Raw genomic sequence first — 25,466 nt, forward strand, 5'->3', positions numbered from 1 at the left:
TGGTAGCATCAGGAAAATATATTTTGAAAGAGGGAGCACTGTGCTATTCTGAACTAACTTTCCACTATGCCAGCCTTGTAAGTTACAAATATCAATTACACTCAACTATAGCATTAATTTTTAAAGCCCCCTATTAAAGTGTCCAGAATCTCTATTAAGATAGTTATCTCCAGGGGAATGTGAGCCTGATGGCTGAAAGGAACGGGCTTCGTGTTCCCTTCGTCTCTCCTCAGAGTGACAAGCACAGCCAGTGGGCACCTCAGGAGCATCCCAGGAGGCACACATGGTAGAATAGGGTGCTAATCCCGACTGTCATTCTCAGAAAAGCCGGGAGGAGCAGTGCCACCGTGCCTCATGGGACTATCCTCAACCTGGGGTTCTGCAGAATTCTATGGCTCCTTCCTGAGCAGAGTTCCACACTTGCCCTCTGCCCTAGCCTCCCGCCTACCCCACCTCATCATGAGCCTAGCTGAGGGAAGAAAGAGTATCCTGTTTCTAGCAGCTTACCCTGAGTGGCTGCCTGCGGCGACATGGATTGTGCCATCTCCATGCACCTTCCCAGAGGTTGGCAGGCCCCAGGCCACACCTCATCAGGAGCTGGGTCTCAACCAAATCCAACCGAAGGGTCTCAGTATAACATCACCTATCTGGTGTGATTTCCTCTTCTGGAGAAAGGGCCTTTCAGTCAGTTTGGCCTGACTTTAAAGCACAGCGTCCCTTCCACCAGGAGGTCACTACATGCCATTGCATTATATACGACCACAGAGCTCATACAGCGCCGCATAGAACTGTGCTCAGGTTTGAGCCCGGCCACCTTCTAGCTAGCTGGGGGCCCTGGGAAAATTCCCAGCCTCCCTAGTGATGGTTTCTTTACCAGCAAAATGGGGGTGATAATGATGATGATGATGTTATATCTTTTTCATAGGGTTCTTTGTTATATTTAATGAAATAATACAAGAAAGCCCTTGCAGTATCTAGCAGTATAGAAATCTCCCAAGGTGGCGTTAAATTTTCTTTTCCAGCTCCAAGTTCTTTTATATACTCTGTAGTACATAGTATGTACCTTGTCCACTTTTCAAACTAATAAAAAATGCTACATGATAGGATGGTAGAGCCCACGTCAATTATCTGGATACTGCATAGACCTCAGTTACGTAGATTAACTGTATATGTTCCATTGATGGAGAAAGAAGTAAACTAATAATAATAATAGTAGTAACCTGCCAGCAGCACAAGCTGATTTTTAAGGTGATTCCTATGATGAGGCCTGAGCGCCAGTTCTGTCTACCTGCCATGTGGTCAACCTCAGCATTATATAGTAAGAATTAATCCGAGCTACAAGATCTGTATCAGTGAGAAAAGGATCCAATTGTTTTAAGACATTTTAAAACACGAATAGGTCTAAGGATTTTCCACACAATATATTGCAAAGGAAAGAATGACCCGGTGACTCCAAAGCTCACTAGGCCTAATTTCCCATTTCCCAAGGCTCTTTGGTTTCTTTTCCAGACCTGACTGAATGGAGCGAGTGGAGAACAGAACAGTTGTGGACTGGAAGGTTTCTGGCTGCGTGCGACTGAACGAGCACACGTCTTATTTCCTTTATTCTGCCCCCCGAGCCCGTGTCATTAGTCATCCTCTGTAGCGTAGGCCTCGGAGTGGAGCATAGAAAATGCGTGATCACCAGATAATATGCTCCGGTCAAAGCACTTTTTTCATGCTATTGCATTAACCCTGAAAACACTCCTATGAGGCAGCTCGTAATATGCAGAAATTACTTGTTCCTTTCTGTGGCTGGAGGAGGGCAGTAAGCAGTGGAAAGGCCACCCGAGATTCACAGCAGGAGCTATTCCTCTCCCACTCATACCAGTATCTCGGCCTGTGGCTCCCCGTTACCTACCACATTGCCTCTGCAGACCGGTAAGGAGCTGACCCAGTTCTGACTTCCCCCCACCTGAATCTGACTGATTTAGGGGAGACTGACCATTTCAGGGAGGCTGTGCTCCGTCTCCCCGGGGAAACACAGTAGCCCATTCATGTGCTGATCTCCCAGTGACTCATAACACAGCTGCTTAGATTTACGGCCAGTTGATGGATTTAAGGGCTGCTGGCTCCTTTGCTGAAATTCATATTAATAAAGACGGGAACTCTGTGAAAACTTACTGTTGCATGGAGGGAACCCATGAAGCATCATAGTGCAAAAATTATGATTCTTTACAACTAAACAAGTAGGGTAGAACCGTGCTTTCTTTCATCAGGTTCTGTGGTCTTAAAAGCAAGTAGACCTTGAGGGAATTTACCCATAAAATTTACAGGACCAACTAAACACCAGCAATTATATATAAACTCCTGTTTTCCTCTTACCCACCACCACCACCAAGAAGTTACTTTTACTGCCAAGACACAACATGCCTCTTTTTTTTTTTTTTCTTTTTTTTTTTTTTTAAGATCAGACATAAACACCCCAAGGTTGAATTTTGGTGAGTTCCTTTCCTGTCCAAGTTTGTAATTTATGCCTGCATGCAGCATACATCAGTTTTTAGCTACTTAAGAGAAATCAAATCCTGGTTATGCAATAGAGTAGCATCCAAACTTGAAGGGGAGAGGATCCATTCCTCTTTTTTTTTTTTTTTAATAGAAAACGTCCTCTGGCATTAGGAGCTAGCCAGGCTTTCAAGGTACAAAGCTGAATATGAGATGCCAGGCAAAGGGCATTCACGTTTGTTGCTTGTGTATCACAATGTCTATCTTATTTTACTTATCAACACAGTGATGCTTCAGGGTACGATTTCACTCAGTTATACAGTTGAGGACACTAAGGCCAATAGAGGTTAGGTACCAATCTCATCAGGGTCACCTTGAGAAATTATGGTAAGCAGAATTATGAAAGCAACTCCCAAGATTCCATGCCCTATTCCCCGGAACCTGTGAATATAATGAAATATCACCCCTGTGGTGATGGTATACCATATGGCTCTGTTGACTTTAAATAGGAAATTACCCGCAAACCTGATTTAAACATAAGTTCTTAAGAACACAGAGCTTTCTCTGCCTGCTGCTGCTGGAAAAAGAAGTCAGAGAGATTTGAACCATGAAAGAAGTCATTGTTCTTTCTGGCTGGAAGACAGAGGATGGAGGGGCCACGTGCAAGGACGAGACAGAGCCCTAAAGGGGCTGAGAATGACCCTCAGCCAATAGCCAGCTAGGAAACCAGAACCTCAGTCTTACAACCCAGAAGAAATAAAATCCTGTCAACAATCTGAATGAGCTGGAAGTAGATTCTTCCCCACAACCTCAGAGGAGAACACAGCTAGCCGACACCACACCAGAGAACCCAGCTGAGCCAGGCCAGCTTTCTGACATGTGGAAATTGTGAGGTAATAACAGGTATTGTTTTAATACACTAATCATCATGTGAAAATCTGTTATTCAGCAGTAGAAAACTAATACAGCAATGAAGTGGAGGAGCTGAGATTCAAACTCAGCTCCATTTGGCTTCAACCAAACGGATAAAACAACTTCCAGCCTAATAACAAAACTAGCCTCATTAGGTTAATGTGGAATAAAGAATTAACTCATTTCTATTACAGATTACAAAAATTAGCTTTCAGTTTAGTATTTGTCCCCACTCTTATCTGTGACTTCATCCTCAGGAACATCCACATTTCTGCTGATGAAACTCAATTTATCACTAGTGTTATTCATATTATATTATTAACTGCATTATGTCATGCTTCCCAATTTTTCAAAGTGCTTTTCCATTCATTATCTATTATTTTATTTTATTTTTTTACAACTATTCTGTAAAGCAGACAAGGCAGGAATAATTATTCTCATTTTCTGGATGAAAAAGCTGAAGAACAAAGGAGTTAACTAATGTTTCTAATAGCCACCCCATTAATAAGTAGGAGAGCCAAGAACCAAGCCAGGCTTTCCTCCAAAGACAATGTTTTTCTCGAGATTAAGAAAATGAAACTCAGAGAAATCGAGTGATGTGCCCTGGGTCACAAACTTACTGGCCTCACAATCGCTGGTCTCCAGAGCACAGGGACCTGGAATTCCTTCCCCCTCGGCCATTGACCTCAATGGTTCTGCGTCCTGCAGCCACTTAGCTCAAGTACCCACAGCCTCCATCCAAAGCGACACCCTTCTGACTCATTTCCCTCCTCCCTCCAGGCCCTCCAGCCTCTGCCTCAGCACTGCCCCCACCTCCTGCCTTAGGGCCTTTGTACTGGCTGCAGATGTTCTCTCTGCTGGACCACTCTGTCTTCACCCTTTCCCTTTGCCATGTTAACTCCTACTCAACCTTACAATCCCAGCTCAAAGGACAGTTTTAGGGACAACCTCTTTGAATGTTCAGAGTAGGTTAATAGTTCTGGATACATCCTCATAATATCCTTTGGGGCAGCTGGCAATTAATACTGATTTGGGTATTAAGTCATTGAAGTCTATTTTCCCCTCCTTCGTTATGTGACAATTCCCTGGGGACTAGAACAGAATCTCTTTTGCTCAGCTGTACCTACCTTGGTCCTGGCACATCATGGGACTCAGAAAATACTGGGATGAATTAATGAATGCATTTATGCATCACTGAAATAATGTTGCTACTCTTTAGGTAGGTAGGCAGGCCATTACACCAAGAGGCAGCCAGGGGGAATATTTTAGCAAGACTAGACCACATCCTTCCACCTCCACCATTCCTATACCAAGCCCAGGAAGTGACCGTAGGGCCATTCCAGTACAAATGTTGCATTCCCACCTCTAAAAAAGCCATTTGCAGCCTGGATTGCACCCAGTGCTGCCCAAGAACCTCCTCCATTTCATAGGCTAATATGGACGGTATTTCTCCCTCCTCACACTTACAGCTCTACTGACAGATCTGCTGAGAAAGAGCCCCCTCTCCCTCCCCAGGAGATATGCTGTGACCCAGGCACACTCTGGAAGCCTCTGTGTAGACCATTGCTCCCATCACTGGGTCCATCCCTCCCCACAGCTGAGATCAGTGATAAAAACTGCTCCACATATTAGTCATTCACACATAAATTGACATTTTATTTTATGTTCTTAACAAGAGTTATTCGGACAATTGTTTGAAAGAGGCTTGACCGTCTCTAAGCTTCTTCACAGTTTTGAAAAACTGCCAGCCTGTGACTTGCCGGTTTTGCACTTTAGATGTAGACGGAGATTCATAGCAGCATCTCAGTCCTTGAAAGAAGCTGAGCAGTGTAAGTTCCAGGAATTTATACAACGAAGCGCAGAATGGCCCCCTCTGTGGGGAGGGGCACGAGTAATGCACCAACATTACTTTTCGTCTCGTTTAAGCTTATTTATTCCCTGTTTCTGCCAACTAGTTAGCTGAATGTAAACTGTAATTGGAAAATAAAATTATTTTTAAAAAGGCTGAGGCAAGCCAAGCAGTAACAATAATAGCCATAAAAAATACTTTAGTAGAGAGGCTGTGACTTAAAAGAACTCATCAGAGAATCATTTTGTTATCCAAATAGCTAGCTTCAATTATATCAGTTTTGTTTGCTGAGGTTTTTCAAAAACAAAAAAACCCATGTGTACGACAGCTTGACCGTTAGGAAGTTCAGTAGCTCAGCGGTCTTATTCTACCGTGGTCAATTAACACACGCATGCCCAGTAGAGCATTTGGGTTCCGGTCACAGCTTGGGGGGAAGACGCTCTAGGCGACGGGGTTTGGGCATTCTGGGTGAGGAGCTCATGCATGGGACGTTTAGGAAAACCTGAGGGGACATGCGGCAAGAACTTCTCCTGGGAGGAAGGGTACATCCATCTCCTTAAAGAACACAGGAAAGCATGTCCCAGGCCCAGCCCCAGACATTCACATGCAACATGGGGACACTACTTATGGGTAGATTCAGTTAATTGAAAAGTTTGGATGGAATAATAATAGGCAACGTAGTCTGATAGGGGCTAGATGAATAGGCCTTGAATGTCAGGCTAAGTCATTTGAACTTGATTCTAAACTAGGGAGTCATTGAAGTTTGTCGTAGGGGTGGCTGGTGCGCGTTTCAGTGACGTACACCCATCCTCTCCTGTATGAGGACAGGTGCTCCTTGCTTTGTCTGTGCCCTCTGACTATCAGGTTGGGGGTGGAGTTCCCTGGTTCAAGCATCTTTCTTTAATAGTCCTTGCACATACAATATTGTGAAGTCATCAGACAAGAAACTAATTGAAAATTTACATATCGACATTATGGGGTGACCCATCTACAGCTTTTAATGCAATAAATGTAAGTAAATATGCAATGAATAAACTAAACAGTATGCAGATGTCCCAGTAAGTGTGTGAGCTTTCTTACTAAGGAATTTATGAAACAAACAAGACTAATTGGTAAGAGGACTCACAGCCATCACTTCTTAAGGGAAATACCTTTGTCCCAGGCGTGTCAAGCTCTTCTTTCATCTTCCTGACTTGGGAAAATCTGGTGAGGCTTGTAGGTACCTAACTGGCCCACGTTCCATGATAGTCCCCAATGAGTCGATTATTTCCTTGCATCAGAGATAAAACAGAATATAATTCAGAGATAACTCCCTAGCAAGCTTGCAATTTAAGTGTGTAAGTAAAGACTTCCTCAGCCATGATCCTAAACTCTAGCTGCATTTTTTCTGCTTAACCCCTGTGCGAGTCTGGACAACGCTGACATTTAATTAGGTGTGTGCTCCTCCAGTGGGAGACCCAGCTCTGAGGGAAGGCCCAGGGAGTAGCTTGCCTTCTGGACGGGACCACAGCAAAGGGATGGGGGGGGGGCATTCCTCATGTCTTGGAAGGAGTGGCGACCAGGGGTAGTGTGGAGACGGAGCATGCACGGGTGCAGGCCACTGGGCAAGTCTCCCCACTGCTCAGAAGTCTTTGTTCGTTCTCTGAGTCACACTCTCAAAGTTCTTCCTGGCCGCGCCCCTCGGTTTTGCTTTTAACTATTTGAGGGCCCCTTGTATTGTTAGCTATGCAGATGGTAGTGATCAGGGGGGAGCCTGCAAGCGGACACATCCCAGCCGGGAATTATGTGATGAGGGCTTGAATTAAAGTGAGTCTAGAAGGACTAGGAAGAAGTAGCTGGTAGTGCTTCATCCTTATTGTATTTTTAATTGCCTCATTACAGGTGGTGTTCGTTAATTCAATTAGCTCACGTGAAGGTTGTCTTCTTGCTTTCTTTTTTACTTGCTGAATAGTTTTAAAAGACCCCTTCTGTTCTACAAGGTGAAAGGATACATTTCCTAAAAGAAATAGGAGCTCGAAACACCTTGCTAGGAATGTGGGAGTCAACTCTCAGGAAAGTATTGGGTTGCTGGAAAGTGATCATGAAATTAGGTTCTTCATAAACAAAGTCCTTCTGTAATCACAAAGTTACTTGGAAACAAATATACTGAGTGTGCCCGAAGTTAATCGCATTACAAAGGACTCCAATCTACACGGGCAGCTGGGTGCATGTAATTCGTGGCGTTTCCATCTTCTATCATATTTCTGTCCAGATATTTGGTAGGTGTTTTGGGCTATACCTAAGTCAATTGTCCAACTATGGTGAATAAGTTAAGGGAAATTATAAAAATGCAGACACCAATTTTTAAAAGAATGATTCTTCAGATAGCAAATTCAGAAAAAGCATGATGTTTCTTTGATTTCTGGTTGAATTTGTTCTATCACAAAATTCCAAAGGAAAGCAGACCATGTCAGAATTTTTACACGACACGTGGGTATTATGCAATCAGGTTTTGTGGATTAAGCCAGAAGGAAAAGGCAAACGGGAATAAGGGCCCGACAGCGTGAATGAGGGTGAGTTCATTAGGGGAACGAGCGGTGGGAAATTGGAAGAGTAAAGGAGGGACATCTGGAAGAAGGGACCTGCACAGAGGCAGACACAGGGACAGGGGTGCAACCCTGACTGTGACGGGGAGGTGGATTTTACTTCCCTTCCAAAGCAGTGAGTGATGCACCCAAAGGAAACGGATCTTTAACTGGTGCACAATTGATTCTAGATTTTTAGTTCATATCACAAATGAACTAATATATATTTTAAAATATGCATTTATTCTTAATAATTCCCCAGTGTATCCAGGATACTCTGCATTAATAGAGTCTGATTGCTGAAGGTGATGAATAGAACCTTCCTGAGTTAAGTAACAAAGGAATTTGGAGGGGAAAAGTGAGTTTGAGTCATTTTATTATAAATTGTGCATGCGGTAAAAACTCAGTTCACCATAATATTTTAGCAAATCAGGAAGTTGGATCATGCGAACTGGAGAAAAGAATCTCCCAAGATTCTTTAGAATGATGTCATCCTCAGTTCTTACTTTTCAAGGAGCTCCTGGAGGCCAAACAGAGATGATGTCTTTCTCCACTCACTGTCCAACTCACCTTTGCTCCCCACAGTGTCCCACTGCCCTTCCAAGACTGAGCATCCCACACCTACAGATGACTGCTGGCTTCATTAGGAAACTCTTATCAAATTATTAAATTTTAGGTCTTCATGTTTTCAAATATCCATGCTCCCCATTCAAAATGAATTTTCCTTTGTTTTGAGAAATTCATGGGATTTAATTTTTTAAAGTTTGCATTTGTCTTAGGGGATTGAGCCATTTTTAAAAGTTTGTGTTTTAATTTCTTAAACGTGGAGTATGAAAATCCAGTTCTAGATCGTTTTACTTCTATTACCAAACATCTTAAGCAACATTTTGCAGTTGATGCGAGAACAACCTTACAAGCCTGGTTTCATTGGATCTTTTGCTTCTAGAGTTCTGGCCTGGAATAAGGTAGTTTTTTCTGTCCTTCAGGAAACATAGTGTGCCACCATTTAAAATGGAAGTGAAAAAAAAAAGCAATAACATTCCGTTGACTGCTCCCAAGTCTGCAAACCTGCCAGCAGCTCTAAAGAGTTGTTGTGAGACCTCAGCGATGGCCCTACATGATTATTCCCAAGATGACGTTGTGTCTGAAAGAGCACTGCCAATTTACAGTCTCAGAGGCCTTTTCTTGGTGTTGATTTATAAGGGTAATTATGGGGCTTTTCCATTTTCTGATGATCAGTTTGTGCTCTATAATTACGCAGCTCCCTTTTTATTCCTCTCTGTAGCACCTGTATTCAGATCTTCTTCTTTTTTTAATCCACACCTGAGGATATTTTTTCCATTGCTTTTCAGAGAGAGTAGAAGGGAGAGAGAGAGAAACATCGATGTGAGAGAGACACATCAATTGGTTGCCTCTTGCACGTGCCCCAACTGGGGCCAGGGATGGAGCCTGCAACCAAGGTATGTGCCCTTGGCCAGAATCGAACCCGGGACCTTTCAGTCCACAGGCTGACACTCTAACCTCTGGGCCAAACCAGCCAGGGCTGGAGATTAAACCAGATAATGTGTATATGGCCCTTAGTGCGGAGCTGGGACATGTAGGTGTTCAAAACCAGTAGCCATCATTCTTACGTCTACCCACTTGTGAGGATTTGTTGTAAAATTGCACAAGAGAAGAGATACAGGAGAATGAATGAGAGAACACACTTGAGGCCTCTGTCATCGGGTTCTGTTCACATTTTTAACTAATTTCACTTGTCATGGGTAAAAGTAGTCTTATATTCCCCCACTCATTTTGTTATTTTAATTATAGCGTTCATGGCATTGAGCTCTTAGAGTGCAGAAAAGTATTTTCTATCAGTCTTCTGTGCAGGTAACTACACATCTTTAAGGGAGGAGAAGGGAAGGGAAGAGGGAAGAGAGGAAAAAGGGGTGATTCCTTCTTTTATTTTTGTCTGGAGAGTTATCCAAAAGCAATTGGGAGAGAGAAGGAAGGAGCAAACTGGAGGCCCATAAGAAGAACTTCGCTTGGGGAAGGTGTGTTTGTCTAAAACAGTGTTTAAGAAAATTTGAATTTATGTGCCTTAAATCCTTAAATGTGCACCACATACTCACAGCTGAACCTTTTTTTTTTTACCTTCTTGGCTCGGCCCCTGAAAGCACCTAAATTTGAGTTGCCTGATCTAAGGGACCCCTCACAGTAGGCATTTAAGGAGGTGCTGTTGGTGTTTAGGATGGGACACCCCTTTGTTGTGCAAGACTGTCCCCGCATTACAGAGAGTATAGTGACCGTGGCACCCAAACACCAGTAGACTCCCCCTCTCATAGTGACCGTTGAACACCCCCCAACACACACACTCTTCCAAATGACTCTAAGGGGTACAGTACTACCCTTATGGAGAACTTCTAAATATAAAACTCTCAAGAAGGAGACTTGTAAGTAGTCCCTCCCTCTAACAGCTAACACAGAGAAAACAGCGCAAAAAACAAGCTAAATTTCAAAACCTCCCAAATATATATTCTATTCTGAACTTGAAAACAAAACTAATTTTGGAGCAGAAGCATAAACTGTCCAGTGTTGCTTAATTTCAGTACAATACAATTAAAAATGTTCTCTATCACAAAGATGCCCCGGCCGTCTGCGTAAAATAATACTGGACTCGCCCAGCCGGGTGTGGCTCCAGTTGAGCAGCGACCTAGGATCCAGGAGATCGCAGTTCAATTCCCGGCCAGGGCGCAAGCCCGGGTTGCAGGCTCGATCCCCAGTCAGGGGCTTGCGGGAGGCAGCCGATCAATGACACTCTCATCATTGATGTTTCTCTCTCTCTCCCTCTCCCTTCCTCTCCCTGAAACCAATAAAGACATATTTAATAATACTGGACTGTTTAACCAAGATGAATTAACTTTTTTAAAAGTTTCAAGTTCTGGAAATTTTTTTCTGCAAATATTCATATTTACAAAGTATGTAAAATACATCTTACTTAACTATATTGGTCAAAATTGAGGACCTTTAGGCAGTTAGAGGAATAGAAAGAATGATGATGTTGACCGTGGGGTAGATGTACTTCTCATTTGCACACGTCTCTGTTAACCGGGCACATTCCTGTTCTCCTTTTGGCCTCTCTTGGTGCCCCTTTGCTGTCTTCTTGGCCTGGCTGGTATCTGGGTTCCCCTGCTCTGCTGGGGCCTTCCTTACCAGCAGGAAATTAGGCTTTTTGAGAAGATCAGATGCACTCACTCTCCTAGCGGATACTGAGCAGGATAATCCTTCACTGTGTTGTCCTTGATAGGTAATGAATTTGTACTCGCCTCCTGGACACCAGTCTTAATCTGCGAGGCTACTGGTGAGGGGAATTTCAGGCACTGTGCTGCAGGCCAAACGGAGATGTTCTCAAGTATTGGGATTTCCCGGCAGCCTCAAATTCCTCCACCTCCTTTTGGGCCCTGCTCCATTAGAAACTAGTCATCGTGGACATGTCTTACTCTACCTTCCACTCTTTGAGGTTAGCACAGCTTCTTCCTTTTTACTTATTTATTTAGGTTAATCCCCACCTGAAGATATTTTTCCACTGATTTTAGATGGAGTGGAGGGGGGGGGAGGAACATCGATGTGAGAGAGATACATGGATTGGTTGCCGCCTGCCCATGCCCCGACCCGGCTGGGGATTGAGCCTGCAACCCAGGTACGTGCCCTTGACCAGAATCCAACCAGAGACACTTCAGTCCGCCAGCTGATGCCCTAACCACTGAGCCACACCAGCCAGGGCTTCGTTTTTTAATCTTCTAGCTAATTAGAATCTTCAGGAAAAGGAGCGCCAGCACTGGCATAGACTCTGATCCCATCCTGGCTGAGGGAGTTTGAAGACACAGGTCAATTTACCACACACGCACTTATATACATTCTTTGTTTTCTCTCTTCCCTACATGAGACCCTACAAAAGTCCCCTCTCTTACCCTAATCTCTTTAACACAGAATATTCTAGGTCATTGTCAAACCAAATTTGACATTGCAAGAGCTTTTTTCAAAAAAAAAAAAAAAAAAAGAAGTGCCACCTGTGTTTTTCCTGAGGCGCTCCTCTAATCCAGGGGACATGATGGTGCTGATCTTGTGTGATCATAAACTCAGTCCGGCCATCATCAGCCTCATAAAAGTTATCACCAAAAGTCGTAAAACGAAAGCAAGGCGTGATCCAGCCTTTTAACTCTGTAACCTTTGCAAACATTAACTCCCATATGTAGATTGGTGATCCTGAAATGTGACTGCGTGGCTGCCCTGCCTTTCAGTAGAAACAGCTGGGTGGGTGTGACACAGCCGAGAACTGGAACACACAGCTCTGCATCTGAAACCTGCCCCGCCGTGCGCAGCTGTGTGGCCTTGAGCACGCCACTGAAACTTCCTGAGTCTCTATGACCTTGCATGTGACGTAGGGATTATAGTATTTACCTTACCAGGTCTCTACAAGGAATAAGTGAGGCGCTATGGGGGACGCTCAATGATCTCAAAAGACAAAAACATTTCATCCAAAGCAATCTAATGGATAGGCCAATCTTATTTGAGAAAGAAAAATGTATGATTTGAGGGCGATGCTAGGTCTAGGCTGGTTCCTCTCACAGCCTCCTTGCCCGCTCAGCAACACAGGATTGCAGGGGGGCAGGGAGGACACACCCCTGCAGGCTGTGTTCTAGGTCCCCCATCAGCTGGGTTCAACTCATGGAAGGCACTGGATTGGAGGGTGAAGCACGGGAGAAACCAGGGTATTTCTCCCCCTCTGCCACTGTGTAAGGAAGGCAGTGCCTAGTTTTCTGGCCCCCGCAGCCAGCTTCCATCGGCAACACCCGTCTCCCTGCCCCTCCACCCCCTGGTGGTGGTAGCTTCCTGCCCTTGTTAATTTCAGGACTGCTTCATTGTCTTCTTTTGGATTCTTGGTTTTTCCCTCACTTCTGTAGCCAATTCCCTGCAATAAAGTCTCTCTTTTATAAATACTTTAAGTGGTTTCTATTTCCCTCTTTTGACCTTGACTAATACTAGCATTCCTATTAGGAAGACCTTTCACTGAAAGAATTTTCCTGATACTGGATGCACCATTAGAAAGTCAGTCCTTTGGCTACTTTTCCTTAAAGGGGGGAGTAGCATGTTACTGTTTATGGAATGCTACCTAACAGCTGAGTGCTGAGCACACACAGATAAACTAGATACACAGTGGATCACACCAGGTGATTTCCAGATCACTCTCTCATGTACAGAAGGCAGAGCACATTTACTTGGGAATCAGGAATGATAGGTGGGTTAGGTGCCCAGCGCTGTGCTTGGCACTTAGCATCAATGAGAGATTCCATTCCTGTGTCCCCTTCCGGCCTCCCACCTCATTAATAAATAGGTGAAGTGAAGTGGGTTGAACAGGAAATATAACCAGCATTTCATAGATAAAGAGCCAAAGTTCAGAATTGTTATCTGCCTAAGGTGAGCAGAGTCTGTGGCTGGCGTCAGATCACACTGCTTCTCTCTAAGTCATCTGTGCTAAGAAATGTATGATTATGTGGGGCCAGGGAGTAGAGTAGCAGAGCGTTTGCAAGGATCAGGAAACTCTTCCTCTCCAAATTGTCCCCAACCCATCCCCAGCCTCCATCTGTCGGATACAGACACACCCATCAGTTAGCTTCTTTGAACCTTAGGTCTTTTGAGTGTCCAGTGAGGGCCACCCCCTCGCTCACAGGACTGAAAGAGACCAAAATGTGCCGCGCATGTGTGAGGTGCTGTGCTCACTTCTTTGGGATTAACAACACAGACCGACGGGGTGACAAGCAGGGCCTTGCATGAGCTCCAGGTACAGGAGAGGGTCTCATGCAGCCTCCTGAGCCTGTTTCCTGTCTGTGAAAGGAAACTAGCACCTGCGCTGTGGCCCTCACAAGGCTATTACAAGACCAACTGAAACTTTGCTTTGAGGATGGCAAATGTCTGCTTTAGTCCCATTGCAAATCGTCTGTGGTGAGTGTATCCCAAGCATCCCCAGCCTCAGAGCTTCAGGTAATACAAGTCAGTTGTGGAGACACAATAAATTGTACGACAGAGCATAGGCCGCAAGTTGCAGGGAGAGAACTGTGCCGCTGCGTGGCCTTCCTGCACAAAACCTTATTTTGTTTCAAATCTTTATTATAATTTCCATAACCACGTGCATGCATAAAAACAGATAAAAGGGGGAAACCAACAACAGGAATAGCTAACATGTATCCAGGCTTTCTTATGTGTCAAAGCCTCTCCCGAGCGTAATCGTTCTCGCCACTTTATAGATGAAGGATATGAGGCACAGAGAGGCTAAGTAACTCCCCAGAGGCCACACAGCTAGTAACTGGCTAAGCTGCAAGCCTGTGCAAAGTAATGCACAAGGGCATTCTTACAAATCACAAAACCGAGTGGGGTCAGCAGGGGAACCCGACGCGGGCGCCTGCCTTTGAAGGGGAGAGGTGTTAGGTAGTCACTCTGCATGCCTTTGACCGGCGGCTTGCAGGCACCTTCGACTCGTCGTAATTTTATCGCACAGCTGTGCCCTTAGACATCTATCTGGCTGTTACAAAGGTTAGTCTAAGCAGAGGTTGTTCGGTGCATGAACCCAGCTGATTAGGGTCATGATGCTCGGGGAACAGCGAGCCCCCCTTTTGCATGCTCCCCAGAGCTGCTGTGCCACACCAGAGCGTCGGCTGAGAATTATGTTTGGTACTATTTTAAAGAAAAGCCCCTGAAGAGCCTGGAAAATGAAAAAAGTGATGCGTCTGCAAAAACAGTAGCAGGAATTTTTTTTACCCCCGCGCCCGGGGGCTGTAATTTGACTGCGCGCCCTGGCGAGGCTCCAGGGGCGCCCCCGGGCTGGTCTCTTTCGCTTTCCCCTCGGCTGCGTCCCACCTTCCTCGCCCCCGGGCCCGGGGGAGGCGGGCGGGCGGCGGCGGCGGGGCGCGCGAGGGGCGGGCCGGGGCGAGGCCAAGCCCGGGAAGAGGAAGTCGGCGCCCGGGCCCGGCGGCCGTGCGGGGCGCTCCGCGGGCGCCGCAGCCGGAGCCGGAGCCGCAGCCGCAGCCGGCGCGTCGCGGCGCAGTCGCTCCTCCCGGACCCGACCTGCGAGCGCGGCCCCGCCGCGGGCCGCCCCCCGGGTAAGCGCCGGCTCTGCCGCAACCCCCGGGTCTTTGCCAGCGATGGGGAGCCCCGAGGCGTGGGAGGGAGACCCAGGAGTCCCCCATCCCGGAGCCCCAAGTCCGCAGGTGGAGCCGGGCTCCGCTCCCCTGCGCGCTTCCTCCGGGGTCCGGGCGGACGGTGCCCGGCGAGCGCCCCCTGCGCCGGGACCCGGGGCCGCCGCTGCCCGCCGCCGCCTGGAGGGGGCGACCCGCCGCCGCCTGGACCCCGGCCCCCGGCCCCGGCCCCCGGCCCAGCCCCAGCCCCGGCCCAGCCCCGACCCGGCGCCCCGGACCCTCCACCGCAGCCGCGGGGGGGCCAGGCGGGCTCCTCCGAGCAGGGGCTTCCGCGCGAACCTGGGGCGCTGCAAACCCAGGTCCGCCGCTCGGGCAGGACAGCCCCCAAAAGGGGGGGCGCGACCGCCAGCCCCCCGAGGGCCACTCCCGAGCCCCGGACCCCGCGCGCGGCGTCGGCGCGCAGGACCCCAGCCTTTGCAGAACTGGCCTGGGTGGCAAATACGCCGGGGGTGGGAGCGGGGTGGAAAGCCGGGGGCTCGTTTGTCACCGGGGTGGAAGGTGACGAGCTGGTCCGCTCTGGGACTTTGCGGACCCTTCTGGGCTCGGGGACAGCCAGGGTCTGCGGGTGGCGCCGGCAGCCCGCCCCTTTGTGTCCTCCGATGGGAGCCTGGGCTTGAAACCAGACGCCCAGGGAGGGTGGATGCGCTTTCAGTGCCGTTCGGTGCATTGGAAACACTGAGGGGTCCCGCGCGGCTCTGGCCCCCGCGCCCTGTGCCGCGCTCGGGTGGCCGCCGCTCCCGCACCTATTTCTGAGATCGCCCAGGGCGAGCCCCCGGCGGCTGTTTCCAGCCCAGGTCACAAAGGACGCGGTGGATCCCAGAGGCAGAGCAGAATTGGGGGTTTTCCGACACACTGGGTTGAGCCACCTTGCGTTTCCTGTTGAAACCGGGAGGGGACCAGTGTGGGCTTAGGTCAGGTTCGTCATCAGCAGGACTGCAGGCCCAGCTGGGTCGCGGGACGCTATGAAAATGGTTATCGAGTGTTCAAACGGGCAGCTTCTGGCGTCTCGGGTTTCTGGAGTGGGCATACTTTTAAAGAGTTTATAGACTTTGGACTTTGATTAAACGCTGCTAAAACATTTCCAAGCCCATCGCTAAGGAGTCAGAAAACTGCCTGTAACTTGGGCTTCTGCCAGGTGAGACCCCCCCCCCCCCAGCTTCTCCACCTCAGGTGGCCCTGGCTGCCTTGCTCAGGAGGTGATTCATATGAACCAGGTAGTTTCTAAAGCTTCATGCTCAATCCACCCCCACCCCCACCCCGTGGTGTTGATTGGTTCTAGGATATTTAAGACATCGTTTGATATATGACCCTCAGGCTTCCCAGTTCCACACTTCTTGTCCTATTTGAAGCCCCATGTCTGTGCCACCAAACCACCTGAAGAAATAAATGTTTTTCCCCAGAGTTCTCCCACCTCGCTGGCTTCATCCCCAGCAGGGCACCGCCCGCCATCACCGCAGCACCCCCCTTAGCTGCCCCCCGGGCCTCTGCGGAGGGCAGGGCAGGGTGAGAAACAGCCTCCTGCTGTCAGATCCCTGCCCTAATCCCGCTCTCCCTTGATCACATTTCCCTGCTCTTTTCCATCTTCCCCACGGACACCAGCTTCCTTCAGCTTCTTAAATAGGAATGATTGTTACCAAGTCCAAGCTCAGATATTTCCATGGGCGATTCAATCTGTACTTCAAAGAGTTTAATTGATCACTTGTTAACAAACCAATGGGAAGGGACGATAACTTTTCAAACCCAGGAATAACCAGTACTGTTCCGTTCCCGCCTGTGAGGATCTGAGTTTTTAAAGTCATTTAATTAAGATGTAATGGTTCGTGGTCTAACACATAACTATGGGACATGCTTCAGCAGCATTATGTCTTCTGAGCCCTGAATAAACTAAGAGCAGTTCCTGGGTCTATACTCTGATTCTTAACGGCTGCAATCCACTTTGTGCAGGTTTCTCTCCCCTCCCGCCTTTCATTGCTGGTACTTGGTCTTTCAGACAGTTGTCATCTTTTAAGGATTAAAGGAGGATCCATGGAATCTGACGCTAGAACACGGGGGCTAGGCTAAGTCTTGGATGACCTAGTTCAGCCCCAACATCTTAAAGATTTCGGGAAGTGCTGGAGGTGGAGACCAAGTGCTCTGGAAGGAGCCGGCCTGTGTGTGAAGTTGGCCTCTGCAACTCATTAGCACTGAGACCTTGACCCCTCTAGGAAATTATTTAGACATAGATTATTTTATAATCAGGAAAACGTAACAATCACAGTTGATTACTTTCTCCAGATTATCTCACCTTTGCTCATTTCTTCCTCTCTGGTTTAGGAAATACTGCCCTTTCTCTCCGGAGTCATGCTGAGCATTGATGATTAATCGAATAACTCGTGGAGTCTGGCATGTCGTGTGCTTTAAGGATGATTGTTGTTGATAAACTGAGTCCAGGGAATGGGTGATTTTGCCAGAGGCCACACAGCTGTCCACTGGCAGAGCTACGATTCAGCCCAGGTTCATTTCTCTTTCCTCTGAACTGCGCTACCTAGAAATGATAGTAGCACGGAGCATATTTTTAGTTAAATACAATGCTTCACTCAAAAAAAAAAAAATCACTGTCTCTTTTGACTTAGGAAAAATGTGGTTTCTAAGGCAAAACGTTTGTGTATTCAAGTAGGAATGGGAATGGAAACATTTTCTAGACGCAGACCCAGGGCAGCCCAGTACACACCTGCAGCAGGCATCTGAAATATAATATTTCATCAGCCTGCATCCTCCTGCTTTATAAAATGAAAAGCTGACCCCAATCCAGTCCGGCACTAAGAGCCATGGGCGTCTGTGCCAAGTAGAACCAACTGCAGAGCCAGCTTTCAGGTCATTACGAGATGAATACATGTTCATGTTCCTATTGCCCACGCTGGTGAGAAGCCACAGAGGCTTCGGCAAAGACTTGAGAGGGAGCCTGACCATGCCAGCAAGGGGCCCGCGTCTGCGGCGGAGTCACTGGGCCACTGGTGATCCAGATGCTGCAGAACAGCCTCAGGTCTGCCTGCTGGTTCTCACCCAGTGGCCAGGCGTTGGCTGTACACTGTATCTAGAATAGTTTTCATGTTTGAGGTAGGTTTGAGTATCTTTTCATTCTGTGTACACAAGTTTACCCAAAAAATGTTTTTTCGATGTGATACAAGCCCAGGAAAAATTTCCAAACCTAAACAACTTCTTTTGGTAAATATTGAATTACTGTTTGATGGAAAACTAAAGTATGCTGGATTCATGGAACTGAAAAGCTACAGCCCTCCTCGCCTTTCCCCTTCCCGCGTCGGCTTAGAGGAAGGCACCTTGGAGGGTGCTAATGTTAGGCTACGTTTTAAACCGATTCCAGCGACGCCCACTCAGTGTTCTAACCTGGTGGGAGGAGAGTCGGTCCGGGTTTTCCACGGGTCTTTAATTAAGAAAGTTGTTTTGGTAAACTTTAATAACCAGTGTGCTGGGGAGTCTACAGAAGCCACTTATCCCTGGCGTTGGGAAGGTCAAACCAGTACAATCATTTGCCCCAAAGCTAGCATGTCCTTAAGTGTCAGAAGGATCATCTTTCTAAAATATCCAAGATGAAGTTGAAATGGGTGTGAATCTAGTAATCGCTAAGACTGTGGAATTCTTGTAAGAGGAATTACTAAATCAATAAATCATCCCACCACGAGATTAGCTCTAATTATCTGAGTGGTGAATGGGCCTAGTTCTCTATGTGTCTGGTCACTGACCACTAAAATGGCCTGTGTCTGAATACAGATGGGGGGAGGTGGTAAGTTCTAGGCAGGGAGCGATAAACCCTTTCCTGTACAGGGCCAGATAGTGAGTATTTTAGGCTTTGTGGTCTACGTATGTCTCTCTCATATATTCTTTGATTGGGTGGGGAGGTGTTTGCAACCCTTTAAAAATGTAAAAACCAGTCTTTGCACGAGAGCCACACAAAACAGGCTGTAGGCTGGATTTACCCAACTCTGTTCTAAAGGAAACATTTTATGTTTGTGATTTCCTTCCGTATTTTTCATGGAGACCCAAAATGACAAATTTCCTATACTCTATCTCAGCTGAAGCAATACAGACTAACTTATAACCAAATCTCCTTTGTCACTCCTTTTTGCAGCCCATCTTCTTTATTTTCTCTTTACGCTGGGGTTAGAAGTCTCTGGTAGGCATAGCAATCCGTTGATACAGGAATGGCAGTGCCCAATTTCAACATTCTTCCCTGAGTTAGATGCTGAATGGAGAGGCTCGGCTGGGGTGGAGTAAAGCCCACAGTGAAGCAGGTCGTTGATAAAGATCATGGATCATGTGAAACCAAGTTCAGACCCCTGAGCATGGCACTCAGGGCTCTTGTACCTACTTTTCTTCTGTCTCCTCCTCTGTATACCCTATGTCCGTATCATTCAAGATAACTCACAGAGCCCTAGGTGGGCTGTGCTCACCTCACCAATGGAGGAATCCTTCCATATGAAGTTTTAATCTTCATCTCTTACTTGGAGCCTCTCCTCATCTTGTTGGACAGGGATGTAGGCATCCCCACCTCTAGGTTCACAGAGGACCTCATACATGAAGCACTTGGGAAGACCGGGGAATTTGGTGATCTGGTAGATAAATATTTCCTTTCCTGGGTGGGGGAACAGCTCCTTCCCTCTCTGTAGCTTCAGGGATCTTGCTGTATATCTTTGGAACGGTTACAGAATTCAGCACAGAACTTCCAAGGCTTGTATGTGATACACAGTCTAACATGGTGCCTATGTGTCTGCCTTTGAGGTTAAGCTGAGCTGAGGTCTCATCCCACTTACCTGCTACAGGTGCCTCATGTTGCTAGGATACATGACATTTTCCTCTGTAAAGCATTTAGTTCAGGGTCTGACATATAGTAATTGCTCAATAAATGGTAACTTTTCTGCATTTCAGAGCCATTTATTGAGAACCTACTATGCCTAGAATGATGCCTGATGCTTTCCTAGGCCAGGCAGTGAACACAAGAGACATGGTCTCCATAGGGATGTGATCAGCAAGGTGGGAGGATCAGGGTGATGGTCGGGCCACTTTACACTGGTGCTCCAGGAAGCCCCTCAGAGAGGGCAGTATTTGAACTGCAACTTTAATTATATTAATGAGTTCCTGTTTCATAAAATCTAAAGATACTTTTGAAATGTGCTGTTTCTTTTTTTATTTGTTTTTTTAATTTCAATATTATTTTGTTAGTTTCAGGTGTACTGCATAGTGGTTAGATAATCATATACTTTACAAAGGCTATTTGGAAAGTGTATCACTGAGAAAAGAAATGCTGTGAATTAAATTGATACCATGACATGTAAGATGTGTCCATAACATGTGAAAAAAGAAGTGTTTCTTAGCATCAGTAAGATACATTGATATTTTTATGCTCAGTAAGTGTCCATTGAATAAATTAGTCTTACTCTATGGTTGCATACAGGATTGGGCTTCAGTGGTCTACATTGTAACTGAGTTTCTCTGTTTCTTGAATTGGACCTGGCAAAGAGTTAAATAACATAGCAAATCCAAGTCTGGCAAGACATTTGTGATCTGATGTGTTTTTAAAAGTTTAAAACATTCAGTCTGGTCATTTGAATGAACAAAGTGCATTAGTGAATCCTGTTTAAGTGAAACTGACTTACACATACTTGGGTAGGAGTGATGTTGGGCAGCTCTTGCAGCCAGATAATTCCTTTTGGCAGCTGTCTCCAGAGATGTGTGAATCCTTAATGCACATAAATGCCTTCCGAAGGTCAATGAAGGCATTAGCTCAGAGCTCACTGCCTTCTGTTTTTCAGATTTAATTTACTATAAATACTCCTCTCCCCCATCTCAAGGGGCTGATCATCCCTCTGACCACGTAGGTCCTTTCTCACAATGAGATGGAGGGCTCCACTTAGAGCCAACCTCCTTCCCTCCTCTGGCAAGGCTCTGGGTTTTCACACTCCAAGCAGTGTTTTCTTCTAATATTTTCCCACCCTCCTCCCTGTTTAGAGAGTAAAGTACCACTTAAATCCTTGCTTTCTGGCCACCCTCTAAACCCTGGATCCTCCTCAAGATCTTTTCCTGCACCCAGTTGGGAGCCTATTGCCTCTCCCTCTCCAGCTCCCCCTTCTGTCCAAGATTCTTTAACTCAATTTCAGGTTGACTCAATGGGAGCTTGGACAACACTTGGCTATTTCTAGCTGTAATTAAGTGTGCTTTCGTGCTGTTTGATTGTAATTTCAACATGTCACCGGGTGGCATGCTGGCCCTCCATACAGGGTGAGCGTGCCCTTCCTAATACCCTGTGGGAATCTGTTTTTTGGGGGTGCTTTTTAGCTCCCTCTACCCTCTCCCAACTCTGGGATGGAAGCCCCTGCACCCTGCCTGGCTGGGAGGGGTCGGTCAGCCCTTGGCCAAGGAGGAAGCACAGTGCAGACCTTTCCCTTCTGGAGCCACCTTCGTTCTCCCTCTACCTTCTGTGACTAAAGTCCTCATGCTCTAGGACATCTTCAGAACTGACAGCGGCTCCAGCAGAAACCTGAGTCTTCGGACACGAGTAGATGGAAAGGAAAGGGCATTTGTAGGTGTTGTGGGGGGTGGGGGGGTGGGGTGCATGCTCACAGAGTCCACCCTTAGGATGAGGGAAGGCTGTCCCCGATCTAGGACCTGCAGGTTGGGTTGGAGGGGGGATGGGGAAGCTGGGAGGCTGAGAGGAAGGGGTGGAGGGGCTGATCCCAGGCCATCCCAGAGCTCAGCTTCCCGTGGCCGTGTGATTACAGACAGTCCTCAAACGCTAACATCTGCGCCTCTCTGATGTGCTGGGAGAGAGGAAAAACTGTAATCTGGGGCGTAAATATACGACCCTGTGTTTGCTCCCTTTAACCATATAAACCTGTCATTAGTTTAAGCATCTGTGTTGTGCTAGAATATTATAGCTGCCTCAAAGGAGGGGATGGGAGCTGGTGGGAAACAGCTCACAGTTTAAATATTCAGGCATCTCATACTTTTACAGTTTTCAATCAACAAAATACATGAAATATGAAACATAAGGGCCCAAATCAGGAATATAGGCTCACCGAGTGGGTGGGCGAGGAGCCTCTTTGGGGAGATGTGGACTTTACAAGTTAATTTTTGTAAGAGAAAAGCCTTCCCTTACATCATACCTTGCCCATCCTGGATCCGAGTTTTCTCAGTCAGATTCTTGCCAAGGATAAGCAGGGTGGGGCATAGGGGTGAGGGTGGGGCTGTAGGGGTGAGGGTGGGGCTGTAGGGGTGTTGAGATGGGCGAGGAACGGATGGGAGACGCGCATGCGGATGAGCTGAGTAGGACTGGCGCTGCCCAGGGGAGAGCCTGGGGAAATATTTGGACCTTTGGAGTACAGCGATGGAGGAAAACCGTGGTGGTCTGGGCTCTTTTCCACTTTTCTTCACTGTCTCTATAGGATACATGCTTATCTCCGACTCCCCCCCCCCCCCAACAATTGTTGAGATTAAACTCTAAGGAATGCCATTGAATCGCAATACTTAGTGAGGCCTGATCTTGAAACTAAACTGACAAAGAAAGCTATGTGAAAATAATGTTCCCGTGGCACGTGGAACGCTGTGGCCGCAGTGGCCCCTATGATAATGAAACGTTACCTTCAGCAACTTCGAATCCAGGTAACTTCCAAAAAAGCGCTCTTACGTTTTCTTTCTGTCGTTCTTTTCAGAACTTATCCTGACATGAAAGCAAATATTATGAAGTTCTAAAATTCGAGTTGTGATGAGCTCCCTAAGAGCAGCGCCTTTCAAAATTCAGAGTCCCCCGAGGAGGAAAATACGCTTTGTTTGCTTGATGGCGCGTGGCCCCCTCATTAAGGTGTGGTACCGCCTAACCTAGCGCTGTCCTCTAAGCAGTTTCCCAGTGGGAGCTGAGCGGGGATTTGTTTCGAACGTCTTACGTAGAGGGAAACAAGAACACGCTCCTGTACTGGCTAAACACATGACGGCCACAGCGATTCTAAAAATCTCCTTGGCTTTGGATGACTAATATATCCAGAAACACTGTGCAGATGTTCAGAAACACATGCTCTTGACGGAGGAAACTCTCAACTTGATCCTTCCATAGGCATCATAGATCCAGCAAGCGAGGCAGATACTTTCTTGCTGTCTTTGCGAACTTATTGTACTTCCAGTTCAAACACTGTTTCTGTGACGTTAATTACGGGGCAAACGGTATGCAGGGAGGAGGTAGAGTCTGTTTTTTAAGGTCTGAATTCTCAGTGGAAACGCAGGAACAGACTGAAGCCCGGCAGTCTATGTGTTATTTGGAAGTTATCTGAAAATGCCTACTAAAACGGGAACAGAACCTTATAATAAAGATGTTATCGGTTTAAATGCGTAGCGTGTATGTATAGCACCTAGTGCCTAGTAAGCCCATGATGAGTGGTGACTCTGTTATTATGTGGACTGGGTGTCACACTGGAGCTTTAGGCCCTGCTACGAGTCGGCTGGAACAGGAAACCAACGTGAAAATACTGGGACAGCCATCCCGGTGGCAGGGGAGGGCCCTCAGTCTCCCAAGGCAAAAGTCAGTGGTAAGAGAGGGAGAGGAGAGACCCATTTTCTGTTTGTTTCCCTGTCTTGGAGACATCATATTCATTACAGTTGGGAATTCAGATTAGAATTAGTTATTCAACAAATATAATTTCCTAAGCCCTGGGGAGACAGTGATGAACAGAACAGGCTAGATCTGGGGAGGGGGAAACGATGTAATGAGAGCTTTAGAGAAAAAAAGGCAGGGGAATGGGATGGGGCAGGGGCACTGTCTTCGCCTGGGTGCTCAGAAAGGCCCATGTGAGCAGGAAACCTCGAGCCAAGGTTTAACTAACAAAAAATGATCTGCAGAAGCTGTGAGAAAGGAGCCTTCTAGGCAGAGAGAAGAGATGTATGGAGGCCTTAAGAGGGGAATAATCCCGTGAGTTGGAGGCAAAGAAAGGCAGCTGTGTGTGAGCAGCCAAGTGGGAGATGCAGCTGGAGAGGTGGGCAGGGCCTGGACTGGGTCGGCCTTTATCTACCAAAGGGCTTTACCACGGCTTAGAAGTGCCGTGCAAAGCCGCTGCTGGGTCTGACGCCAGGGAGGGACGTGTGCGATGAATGTCCGGTTGTCACCCAGGGAGAGGAAGCTCAGGCAGTGAGAGAGGATGCTGCGGAAGAGGCGGTGAGAGGCGGGCTGGAGTGCCAGCCAGGCCCATGCAGCGCAGGAAGGGATTGATGGGGATCTGGAAGCAGAGTGGCCACTCTTACTTGCTTTGTCCTGCTGGCTTACTAGTTTCCTTGTTTTCCTTCCACTGGCCTCTGTCCTTCGGCCCTCTAAGGAAAGTAAGCGAGGTGCATGCCCTGACGGGTCAGTCACCTCCCCACGCGCCCCTCGGAGCTCAGTGCCCCTTCCTGCTGGCTCCTTAGCTTTCTCCTTTCCTCGTTTCTGGCCCTTAGGAGGCGGAATTTTCCGTAGCCATGTAGTGGTCTGCTTTCGCTCACTACACTCAGCTCCTGAGCGCAAGGGGTTGAACGAAATCATTTGTTATCTCCTAGTTGAAATCAGCCTCAAAAAATTCAGGCAGAAATCTCAGTGTTTGCAAATTAGTTGAAGAAATGAAGTTCTGAGTAGGTAGCTAAATATTTAAGAAAGAAGAGGGAGGAAAATTGGGGAGGGAATGGGAGAGAGGAAAGAAGGGAAGGAACCCCCTAGAGGAATCCGAAGGCGCTTCGACTAGCCCTTCCTAAGGTTTCTTTAGGAAAGTGTTTTTGCTCTAATGATTTTCTGTAAGGGGAGCCCAGTGGCTATTGCTTTGGAAGTTGGATGGGCTGCAGGAAATGCGCTGCTCAATAAATATTTATGTCCATCGCCTGCCTCTCACTGGCTTATAGAGCACTTGGAAACTCAACAGTGTTTACTCTGGAGTAGAAACAGCTATCGGAGAAACTGTAGTGGGAAGAAATCTTTCTAGTGTTTCAGGCCAGTTGAGGGACTGCTCCGCATTTCCAGGCGGGATACCAGCCCTACTCCAACCCTGTAAACACGCCTTCGTTTGCATGGGGAGGGCCCCTCAGACCTTTCGGTGGGTTGTGACTCTCCTGGGACATGGACAGTAAACTGCATTCATCCTCATGTTCCCAGGAGAGAGCATGTTCCCGGGTACACCGTTGACCTTGAGCCAATCGTTTAACTGGATGTTTGGGCCAGTTCTCTATTTCTACTGTAAAGTGGAATTGGGGAGTCTCGTGATCAATGCTAGCGTGTGGGTTTTGGGTGAAAACCTTCATTCTGGTTTACCAACTTAGAGCTCAGAAATATAAAAACAAGTTTAAGAAATCTATATTTGTTACTCGCCTCTTCAGAATTTAGCCCTCTTACTGGAAAACACCCGAATATAGCCAAACCACACT

General features: G+C 47.1%; 1 protein-coding gene across 2 annotated transcripts in view; it reads left to right on the forward strand.

The window, feature by feature from the left end:
• Positions 1–14,816: 14,816 nt before the first annotated feature.
• PLEKHG1 (pleckstrin homology and RhoGEF domain containing G1) overlaps positions 14,817–25,466 on the forward strand; it is a 189,950-nt gene continuing 179,300 nt past the window's right edge. The window contains exon 1 of one of the 2 annotated variants that reach the window (XM_081140662.1): positions 14,817–14,948. The gene's annotated coding sequence lies outside the window, so the exon portion shown is untranslated. The remainder of the gene's footprint in view (positions 14,949–25,466) is intronic. The other variant, XM_081140663.1, reaches the window with a different exon arrangement.

This window comes from Miniopterus schreibersii (genome assembly GCF_964146895.1).
Source record: "Miniopterus schreibersii genome assembly, chromosome: 6".
Lineage (NCBI taxonomy): Eukaryota > Metazoa > Chordata > Mammalia > Chiroptera > Miniopteridae > Miniopterus > Miniopterus schreibersii.